Here is a 10598-nt window from a genome sequence, read left to right on the forward strand (position 1 = left end):
TATGAATCATAAGTATAAGAATCACTAGAAGTGGCCTTAGCAATATAGTCTGTCTAATTTAGAATCTTGTTTTAAGAATACTACTACAACTGCTACTACTACTACTACTACTAATATTTTTAGTATTTATATGCCACCCGTCTGATGGGGTTGCCCCAGCCACTGAACTAATTATTAAAAACACAACAAAACATCAAATATTAACAACTTCCGTATACAAGGCTGCCTTCAGATGTCTTATAAAAGTCAAATAGAGTGGTACCTCGGTGGTACCTCGGGTTAAGAACTTAATTCGTTACGGAGGTCCATTCTTAACCTGAAACTGTTCTTAACCTGAAGCACCACTTTAGCTAATGGGGCTTCCCGCTGCCGCCACGCCGCCAGAACACGATTTCTGTTCTCATCCCGAAGCAAAGTTCTTAACCCGAGGTACTATTTCTGGGTTAGCGGAGTCTGTAACCTGAAGCATATGTAACCCGAGGTACCACTGTAGTTGTTTATCTCCTTGACATCTAATAGGAGGGCATTCCACAGGGCGGGCAACACTGCTGAGAAGGCCCTCTGCCTTGTTCCCTGTAACCTCACTTCTCACTGTGCGGGAACCAGCAGAAGACCCTCGGAGCTGGACCTCAGTGTCTGGGCAGAACGATGGGGGTGGTAATGCTCTTTCAGGTATACTGGACCAAGGCTGTTTAGGACTGTAAAGGTCAGCACCAACACTTTGAATTGTGCTCGGAAATGTACTGGGAGCTAATGTAGATCCTTTGGGACCAGTGTTATATGTTCCCAGCGGCCACTCCCAGTCTAGCTGCTGCATTCTGAATTAAAGGCCAAGCTCTCGTCCATCACTCTGTTCTCTCAGTGGCCAATCAGATGCCTCTGGGAAGCCCACCAGCAGGAAAAAGGAACAAAGGAACACAAAGGCCACTAGCAGAAGCCCATCAACCCAAGCTAACATGGTCCATGGTCAGGGATGATGGGAGCTAGAGTCCAGCAACGTCATAAGAATATAAGAAGGGCCTGTTGGACCAGCTCAGTGGCCCATCTAATCTCACAGGGGCCAGTCATATGCCTGGTGGAAACATGGAGGGACACAGAGTCCCTAACTTGGACAACATCTGTATCTGAGGGGCAGATTTATCCCATACAGACAACCTTCCAGATGTTGTTGAACTGTAACTTCTGTCAGCCCTAGCCAGCAACATCTGAGGGTCTCCTAACTCCAGTTCAGTTGTTTGGGCTAGTTTATGGAGTACAACAAACCTACCTCTTTTTTTCCCTTCCTCTCTCTCTCTCTCTGTCCCTCCCCCCCTGCTCCCCTTTGTCCTGTGTCCTGAACTGGACTTTTCATTATTTATGTGCCAGATGCTTTGTGATGCATGTGAGGCAAGGACAACCATCCTGACGCATCACAATAGCAGCTTCCCGGGGTAACTGTAGTTAGGGCTGGGCACCTATGGGAAATTGTAAACAAAAGTGCAGGGGAGCCTAGAGTGAACAGGAATGGGCGGTAAAGAACATTCAAAGTGCAGAGGTTCTCTCTGGGTGGAAAGCGACACACTCTCCCAAAAACAGGGCATGACAAGACAACAAATAGGCATTGAACTCCAACTCCAACCACCTGATATCCAGTTCTGACCTCGAGATTAGCCCATCTTTTTAGCCCACCTGGTCTTGCCTGTAGTCCATGCTCTTGACACAAAGTCCTTGATAAGCTCTATCAGGAGGACGAGGGAAGAACCAAAAAACCAACACATATTATAAAAAGAAAGGAAGTTGCCAGAATCAGTATTACATCCAATCTTTAATGACTCCAATCTTCAAATTTCTCCTACCAAAGTGAAGTAAAAAATAGCCCACTTTTCACAAATTTGTTCTCTTGCATTGTCGTTTATCACACGTACAGCATGTTTACGTATCATCACCTTGTCATCTCATATTGTGACAGAAGATGGGGACTCCCCCCCTCAATATTTTGAGGTCAGTGTTTGAGATGCTATTAGGAGTTTGGGGACAATTTCCACATCCTTCCAAATAATTCAAAAGTGTGTCGGTTGGGTTTCTTGGAATCTCATTCCCAGTAATTTGCTTGACTTGTTGTTCCAATACTTGTTGCTAAAAACGTTGATGCTTTCTACATCCCAAAAAGAAGTAGCTGTTTCAGTCTCTCATTTTGCCCCAGCTTCTACCTGCGATGGTGTTATTTACTTTTGGTTCAGTGTGTATAAAGGTCGCGCGGTGCCCCAGATAACCGTCACCAGATGATGTTGTACAACGTCAATTCAACAAACATTGCAAATGGGAAAAAGAACAGGTTGATCGCTGAAATTTGGAACAGCAGGTTCAACAGGGGAGACTAAATGGAGGGATGCCTTTAATTGCAAAATAACTTGTCAGGCAGCGGAGGTTGAGGACCAGAGTTTTCCTTCTTTTAGATGGGCTACCATCCCAGGCTGATGAGCTCCACATACCCCTCATTTCCCTCTACAGCACGTTCAGAAACTGCCTTCTTGACTGTTGGACAGATGAGAGCTGAGTGCAGGGTTGGGAACATCTTCCTGAGACAGAAGGATGCCAAAACTGCCTCTGACAGTGGGAGCAGAACATAGATATTGTGACTGATAGTCTCATCCTCTGTGAATTTGTCTGGTCCTCTTTTAAAGCAATCGAAGTTGGTGGCCATCCCTGTTTAAATATGTGCGGCACATTCCAACCAAACACAAACACTCTGTGATGCTTAGGGGGGGGGAGGCATCTGCTAAGGGAAAGTGTGCATAAAAATGAATACATTAGTGGAAACAACACACAAAATGCATTATATTAGGGGAAATCGGTTTGCAAAAAAATGTGTACAGCTATCAAACTCCATACCAAAAAAAATGTGTTTACAAGAGAAATTCACTCTAAAATGCTGGTGAAATCTGCAGAGGATTTTTTTTTAATGACAAATACTAGCAGAAATGTGGAGAACTTGTTTTAAAGACTGGGAAAGCGAGAAGCCGAGAGAACTGCAGCAGACAGATCTGTCCATCCCTAGGAAGGGACAGAAAGCAAATCTGGGTTAAAAGTCACGTAGGTTATTCTACGCGAACCGTTTCCCCAATAGCTGCCAATGCGTGGCAGAGGGCAATATGCTTTCTGCAGCTACTGACCTGGCCCAGTTTCGAAACGCTCACCTTGACATCACATCAGCACCACCAGAACCTTTCATCTCCCTGCCTCCACCATGTCCTTTGTTGCTGTTGTGCAAATAATATGGAAAAACAAGAATCGGTCCAGCCGATCAATTACAAAATGAACGAGACATTTCCAAAACAAGCTGATGGGCAAACATGAAGCCCCACTGAGTGCAATGAGGCTTGGTCCCAAGAAAACGAAAACTTAAAGAGAGATAAACCAGGGTGGTCAAGAAGTAAAGGTAAAGGGTCCAGTCCATCAGGTCCAGTCGTGGCCGACTCCGGGGTTGCGGCGCTCATCTCGCTTTATTGGCCGAGGGAGCCGGCGTACAGCTTCCGGGTCATGTGGCCAGCATGACTAAGCCACTTCTGGCGAACCAGAGCAGCTCACAGAAATGCCGTTTACCTTCCCATCGGAGCGGTACCTATTTATCTACTTGCACTTTGGCGTGCTTTCGAACTGCTAGGTTGGCAGGAGCAGGGACAGAGCAATGGGAGCTCACCCCGTTGTGGGAATTCGAACTGCCAACCTTCTGATTGGCAAGCCCTAGGCTCTGTGGTTTAACCCACAGTGCCACCCGCGTCCCTAGTCAAGAAGTAAACCCTACACAGATCCAGAGTGGAGTCCCTAAGATGGTTGAATGGCTCCTTGTACGCCTCCTTCTGGCAACTCCTGCAGCCAAGCTGGTGCCAAACGTCTTGCTCTGCTTTCCTTTAGACCACATCAGCAAGTCCAAGAAGGGGGTCTTGTCGTCTGGGCAGGTCAGGACCTCCACACACTGATTGCAGAGCCAGTTGTGGGAGTGCTGCTGCATTGAGGTCCTGCTTGCAGGCTTTCCACAAACATCTGGTTGGCCACTCTTGCGAACCAGAGGCTGGATGAGATTGGCTGTTGCCCTTATCCAGCAGGTCCTTCTTACCTTCTTAAGCTCTTCCAGCTTTTGAACCGCATAAGGTGCCCTAGTGCCTTCACCTTTTTTGTTGCTCCAGCCTCAACTACCTAGAAAGCTATGAGTTTATGTTTGGGCTAAAATCTGGGGGAGTCTATGGGTGACGCTTGAGGGTTTTATAAATAATAATAATAATAATAATAATAATAATAATAATTTATACCCCGCCCGTCTGGCTGGGTTTCCCTAGCCACTCTGGGCGGCTTCCAACAGAACACTAAAATACAATAACCTATTAAACATTAAAAGCTTCCCTAAACAGGGCTGCCTTCAGATGTCTTCTAAAAGTCTGGTAGTTGTTTTTCTCTTTGACATCTGGTGGGAGGGCGTTCCACAGGGAGGGCACCACTACTGAGAAGGCCCTCCTGGTTCCCTGTAACTTGGCTTCTCTCAGTGAAGGAAACGCAAGAAGGCCCTCGGCGCTGGACCTCAGTGTCTGGGCAGAATGATGGAGGTGGAGACGCTCCTTCAGGTATACAGGACCGAGGCCGTTTAGGGCTTTAAAAGTCAGCACCAATACTTTGAATTGTGCTCGGAAACGTACTGGGAGCCAGTGTAGGTCTTTCTACAATCTCCTATTGTCTCCTGCATAACTTTTCAGAACCTGGCCTGCTGATATGCTGCGTCGCTGCTGCAAGTGGACCCACTCCACGGTGGTGGGCCCTGATTTCTCTCTGACCTTGCCTCCTTTCCACATCTTGACCTCCACACTGCCATCATGCACAGCTTCAAGCAACCGGCACAAGCCACCTCCTGCCTCATGACAGCATCTGCCCTTGTTTTCCTGTACGCGCATTTTAGGTGCTTAACATTCCTGTGACCGGCGATAAAGAAACGCTGCTATAAATATTGCCGGAGGAATGCGACCTTGGCCGTTGAGGCTTTGGCTCACACAATACCCTTCAGAAACCGTTGGAGGGCATCCCATAACCGTGCCCTTCCATGCCCGCCCGTCAGTGAGGGTGGAGACATCCTGCTTTGCACTATAACTCGCAAATTCAATAAAATATATTTTATGGGCACTAAAGGAAATATTAAAATGCATGTATGTAGTCTTAGCCTACGCATGTAGTGTTAGCTTGATGAATTTTGGGAGGGTCTTTTTTTTTAAGAGAAGGAAATGGGGAGGGTGCTTAACCCTTTCCTTGCCAGCCTGTTTCCTCCTGAAACTTTCCACACTCCCCCTGAAGATATAATAATAATAATAATAATAATAATAATAATAATAATAATAATAATTTATTTATACCCTGCCCATCTGGGAGGCTCCCAACAGAATATTAAAAACACGATAAAAAATCAGACATTAAAAACTTCCCTAAACAGGGCTGTTTTCAGATGTCTTCTAAAAGTCAGATATTTGTTTAAATGGCCTCGGCCCAGTATACCTGAAGGAGCATCTCCACCCCCATCGTTCAGCCCGGACACTGAGGTCCAACTCTGAGGGCCTTCTGGCAGTTCCCTCACTGTGAGAAGCGAAGTTACAGGGAACCAGGCAGAGGGCCTTTTCGGTAGTGGTGCCCGCCCTGTGGAACGGGGATGGGAAGGAAATAAACAACTATCTGACTTTTAGAATACATCTGAAGGCAGCCCTGTTTAGGGAAGCTTTTAATATTTGATGAATTGTTGTATTTTAATATTTTGCTGGAAGCCGCCCAGAGTGGCTGGGGTATAAATTGTTGTTGTTGTTTCCTTGGCACCTGATGGGAGGACGTTCCACAGGGCAGGCGCCACCACCGAGAAGGCCCTCTGCCTGGTTCCCTGTAACCTCACTTCTCACAGTGAGGGAACAGCCAGAAGGCTTTCGGAGCTTGACCTCACAATCTACTTTTGTGTCATTTCTTCCTCCCTCCACTTTACCATGCAGATTAATGCTTCTCACACCTGCCGTTAAATGCATAAGAACTCTGATCAGGAAATCTAGCAACCATTCAAAACTCAACCAGAACATTAGTAAGTGCTCTAAGGTCACCAGGGAAAATTCACACCCCAGTCATTAAGCAACTTGAGCTTCATTTACAAAAGTAGCAGAAGTCATGCGGGAAAATGCTTTTGGTGTACCAAAGCTGGAAAGTTTTGAGGTTTGACTTTTAATAAGTGTTGCGAAAACCCCTCATTTTCCAAACGAGTTTCATATGGACCATGTGTTTGTTCTTTCCTTTTTTTCTGGTTTCAGAGCAATCTGAATTTTGCCTTTTAACCACAAAAACCAGAGACAGAGTGTGTGTGGTGTAAGAAAACTTGCATACCATGCAATCACAGCCTTGTTTATGCAGAACTAAGTCCCTGTGCTCGGTGGACAGAAAGCATGGAGAAGGTGTTCTCCCAGGGTACGTCAGAATCCATGTTCGGGATCCGTAGGAGAGGGATTGAAAATAAAACTGCCAATATTATAATGCTGTTATATAAATCTGTGGCGTGGATGTGTACAGTTCTGGCCGCCTCACTTGGAAAAGCGTCTTGCAGAGCTAAAAACCGTTCAGAAAAGGGCAAGCAAAATGATCAAGGGGTTGAGCAACTCCCTTGTGAAGAAACTGAAATATACTCGGAGTCGAGAGTGGATTTCATGCTCTTTATTCAGCTCATAGTGGTGAGGAGGAATGGAAGTTGCCCCAGAATGTCTCCTTTATATACATTCTTTAAACAATGGGCCCCACGTGATTGGCTAATTCCGGGATTCTCCTGTAGGCCAATCAGGTCGCGGATTCCCTTCCACCTGGAGCTGGATTGGGTGGCTCCTGTGGACCAATCAGACTGCTGCATTCTGAATCCCATTGTTCAGCTCTGTACATAACAGAAACCTTACATCATTTGGGGATTTTTAGTCTGGAGAAAAGGCAAGTAAGAGGAGACATATTAGAGGTGTATAAAATTGTGTATGGAGAAAGTGAAAGCACCCCCCCTTTAATAACAGAATCTGGGAGCTACACAGCTGCAAATAAAATGTTTCAAGTGACACAGATGTGACACTAGATGGCGATGGTGAGCTATGGCAAATTCGATATATTTTTCAAATTTTTTTTCAAAAAAGCATTTTCACATTGTGTGTGTGTGTGTGTGTGTGTGTGTGTGTATTCTAGATTTCACCTAGGTCTTCCAAGGTAACTGGTTGTTGGAAAAATCAGGACAGGACTTCCGCCCGTTTCACACTTCCATGTCATCATCATCTCTTCTTTTTTTTGGGGGGGGGGTAGCATTGGATGGGGAGAACAGATTGCTGATTGTGCTATTTATTAAATTTACTCCCACAAGGTGTAGTAACGGACACCAACTTTGATAGAGGTTTAGACAAATTCATGGGAAATGTAAATCCACTAATTTGTGTGTGAGCCATGTGATGGTTGTGGAACAATATGTAACCCCCCACCAAAAATTAAGCACTTTTAAGGCCCACTGATTTTCGTTGGATAATTGAGCAGATGCTTAAGGCTAAATCCTAATACCATTTTCTAGGGAGTAAACCCAATAGAATTTAATTATATTTAGTTTTGAGTAAGCATGTGTAGGATTGTGCTGTAAGACTGCAGTCCTACGCACCGCTTACCAGGGATTAGGGATGGGCAAATTTGTCATTTTTACTTTCTTTCAATATTTGATTTTTTCCATTCTCGGGTATAGTTCTCCACATTTCCACATGAAAACACACCAGTATTTATAGTGCAAAATTATCACAATGTACCCATGTTTGTATGCAGTTTTGCCTCACTTGAATATTTTTGTGCAGCAGTTTTCCTTAATATGATCATTTTTGTATGTTACTTCCACAAATATATGCATTTTAATGCACACTATATGCATTTTTTGCACACTTGCCTGGAGAACTGCAGAATGTCTAGGAGACACCAGTTAAAGAAAAATCCTCATTCGTGATTTCTGGGTTAACACGGTGGGTAATTTGCCTGCGATCTGCTCTGCTGTTTCGTACATGTCATGAACAGCAAACATGAGTACCGGAATTATGTGACGTCAGGCTGCAGGATTCTGGTTCCTTGCCAACCAGGTTATCTTTAAGTGTGCATGCTGAAGTCACGTGACCAAGTGCTCCCAAGATAACCAGATTTTCCAGCTCTCATTCAGTTCTGAGCTGACTGGACTCCCACAGGTTTAAAAGAAAAAGGAAAAGGAAAAAGCTTCCAGTAGAATGAAAGTCGAGTGTGTAATGGAGCTTGCTTTGGTTGGCATCCATCTGTCTCAGAGTTGAGGAAGGAGTGTGCCTTTGTGGGAAAAGTCAAATTGATGGAAGGTTGCAGTGCCAGCTGTCACTGTAGATATTGATCCCTGGATCCTGTGATCCTCGGACGAAGGGCGGTATAGAAATTTAATAAATAGTAGTAGTAATAATGGAGTTTTCTTGTCAGGGATACTGGAGTGGCTTGCCGGTTCCTGCTCCAGGTGGATCAGGTTTGGTCAAAACTCTCCACTATGACCTGTCCATCTTGGGTGGCCCTGCACAGCATAGCCCATAGCTTCTCTGAGTTATTCAAGCCCCTTCGCCTCGGCAAGGCAGCGATCCATGAAGGGATCACAAATGCAATGACAAACCTAGACAGCATCTTAAAAAGCAGAGACATCATCTTGCCAACAAAGGTCCGTATAGTTAAAGCTATAGTTTTCCCAGTAGTGATATCTGGACGTGAGAGCTGGACCATAAAGAAGGCTGATCACCAAAGAATTGATGCTTTTGAATTATGGTGTTGGAGGAGACTCTTGAGAGTCCCATGGACTGCAAGAAGATCAAACCTATCCATTCTGAAGGAAATCAGCCCTGAGTGCTCACTGGAAGGACAGATCCTGAAGCTGAGGCTCCAATACTTTGGCCACCTCATGAGAAGAGAAGACTCCCTGGAAAAGACCCTGATGTTGGGAAAGATGGAGGGCACAAGGAGAAGGGGACGACAGAGGACGAGATGGTTGGACAGTGTTCTCGAAGTTACGAACATGAGTTTGACCAAACTGCGGGAGGCAGTGGAAGACAGGAGTGCCTGGCGTGCTCTGGTCCATGGGGTCACAAAGAGTCGGACACGACTAAACAACTAAACAATAAAAGTGATGATAATAATAATAATAGTAAGAAATAACTTCAAGGCTCTCGCTGCTCTCCTTTCTGAAGGTTCATCATATTTAACCTGACCTAGGACCAGACAGCTGCTTAACCTGAGGACCATAATTTGTCCAACCAAACACAGGGCCGCTACGATTTAGAAAGCCCTCAGCTTTCAGATACAACTAAGTCCAGTACCATCTTGTGGCTTAACTGTATAGTGGCACTATCAACACATGTTCCTAAGCCTGACTTGGGCTGTACCATTTCATCCTGCAAGTGGTTCTCCCAAGACAGAACAAACCTCCATCCAAAGAGATTTCTCTACACATTGAAAACCTGCAAATCAAGCCTGGGGTTAAGTGATATAAAATTTCTGGAAATTTTGAAGCTATGGTTAAAAAAAAACACCAATAAAAAAACCTGTTGCATTTTCAGGGCTTGGGGTTGAGACAATAACAAAAAATGGGGTGTGAGAGAGAAAATATGCAATACTTATTATTATTTTTAGCGCCTTTTAAAGTTTGAAAGTCACTACATTACGTCGAGAGCATAGAACGATTTATGTATACCTTGGTTCAACATTAGGTTGTCATGCTGGGTATATTATAAGTACAACTTACTCAGCCAATAATTGCAAATTGATTTTTAGTTTTAGTTTTACAAAGTGTCAAGCAGATATAAAGTACTCATTTTTGTGAAGAGAGAGGGAAAACCAAGACTCAGTGAATACTATATGAAATTTAATCAGTCTCATTTCCTGAGCTACTGTTACCATTTTCTGCTTCTTCATATTTTTCAGCGTATTTATCACAGACTTCTAAAAACCGGAGGTTTACCTGGATGCAAACAAGCTTCTCTACCCTTCTGTATGTCATACTCCAACATTTTTCATTTCCCCCCTGATTTTTTGAGGGGGCAAGGGGCTTTGGGAGAAAAAAGGGGGGGCTTTATTCTCTCAAGCCTTCATGTCTCTGACTTGAGTAGAAGAAGTCTTCACCATGACACCTTGTTTTCAACACAGAGACATTTTTAAAATTTACTGTAGCAGTTAAACATGTGAATCGGCTCCCCCTACTGAAAGAATTCAAGGCAGGCATGGGATTTAATCTCAGTGAGAACTGGGACTGAATTCTGAAGCTCCGTGCCATTTCTCTCCTTGATAAATTCTGGGAAATGAAAAAGAAATGGTGAATTATTTTCTCCCGCAATGTAGAATTTGGAATCCTTACGTGTACCGATATGCACAAGCATATGTCAGCTACCCTTGCGTAACAGAAATCAAGTCTGTTATCCTTAAGCTGGCTGCTAAGAAGGTATTATCTGACACTGCCCTGATGGAAAACAAGGGTTGTCATGGCGCTGATCCTTTCAATATTTTGCAAAGCCCTTTTGCCTAATTATATGGGTGCATTTCAGGGCTGCGGAAAC

Source organism: Podarcis pityusensis (genome assembly GCF_964106645.2).
Source record: "Podarcis pityusensis genome assembly, chromosome: 10".
NCBI lineage: Eukaryota > Metazoa > Chordata > Lepidosauria > Squamata > Lacertidae > Podarcis > Podarcis pityusensis.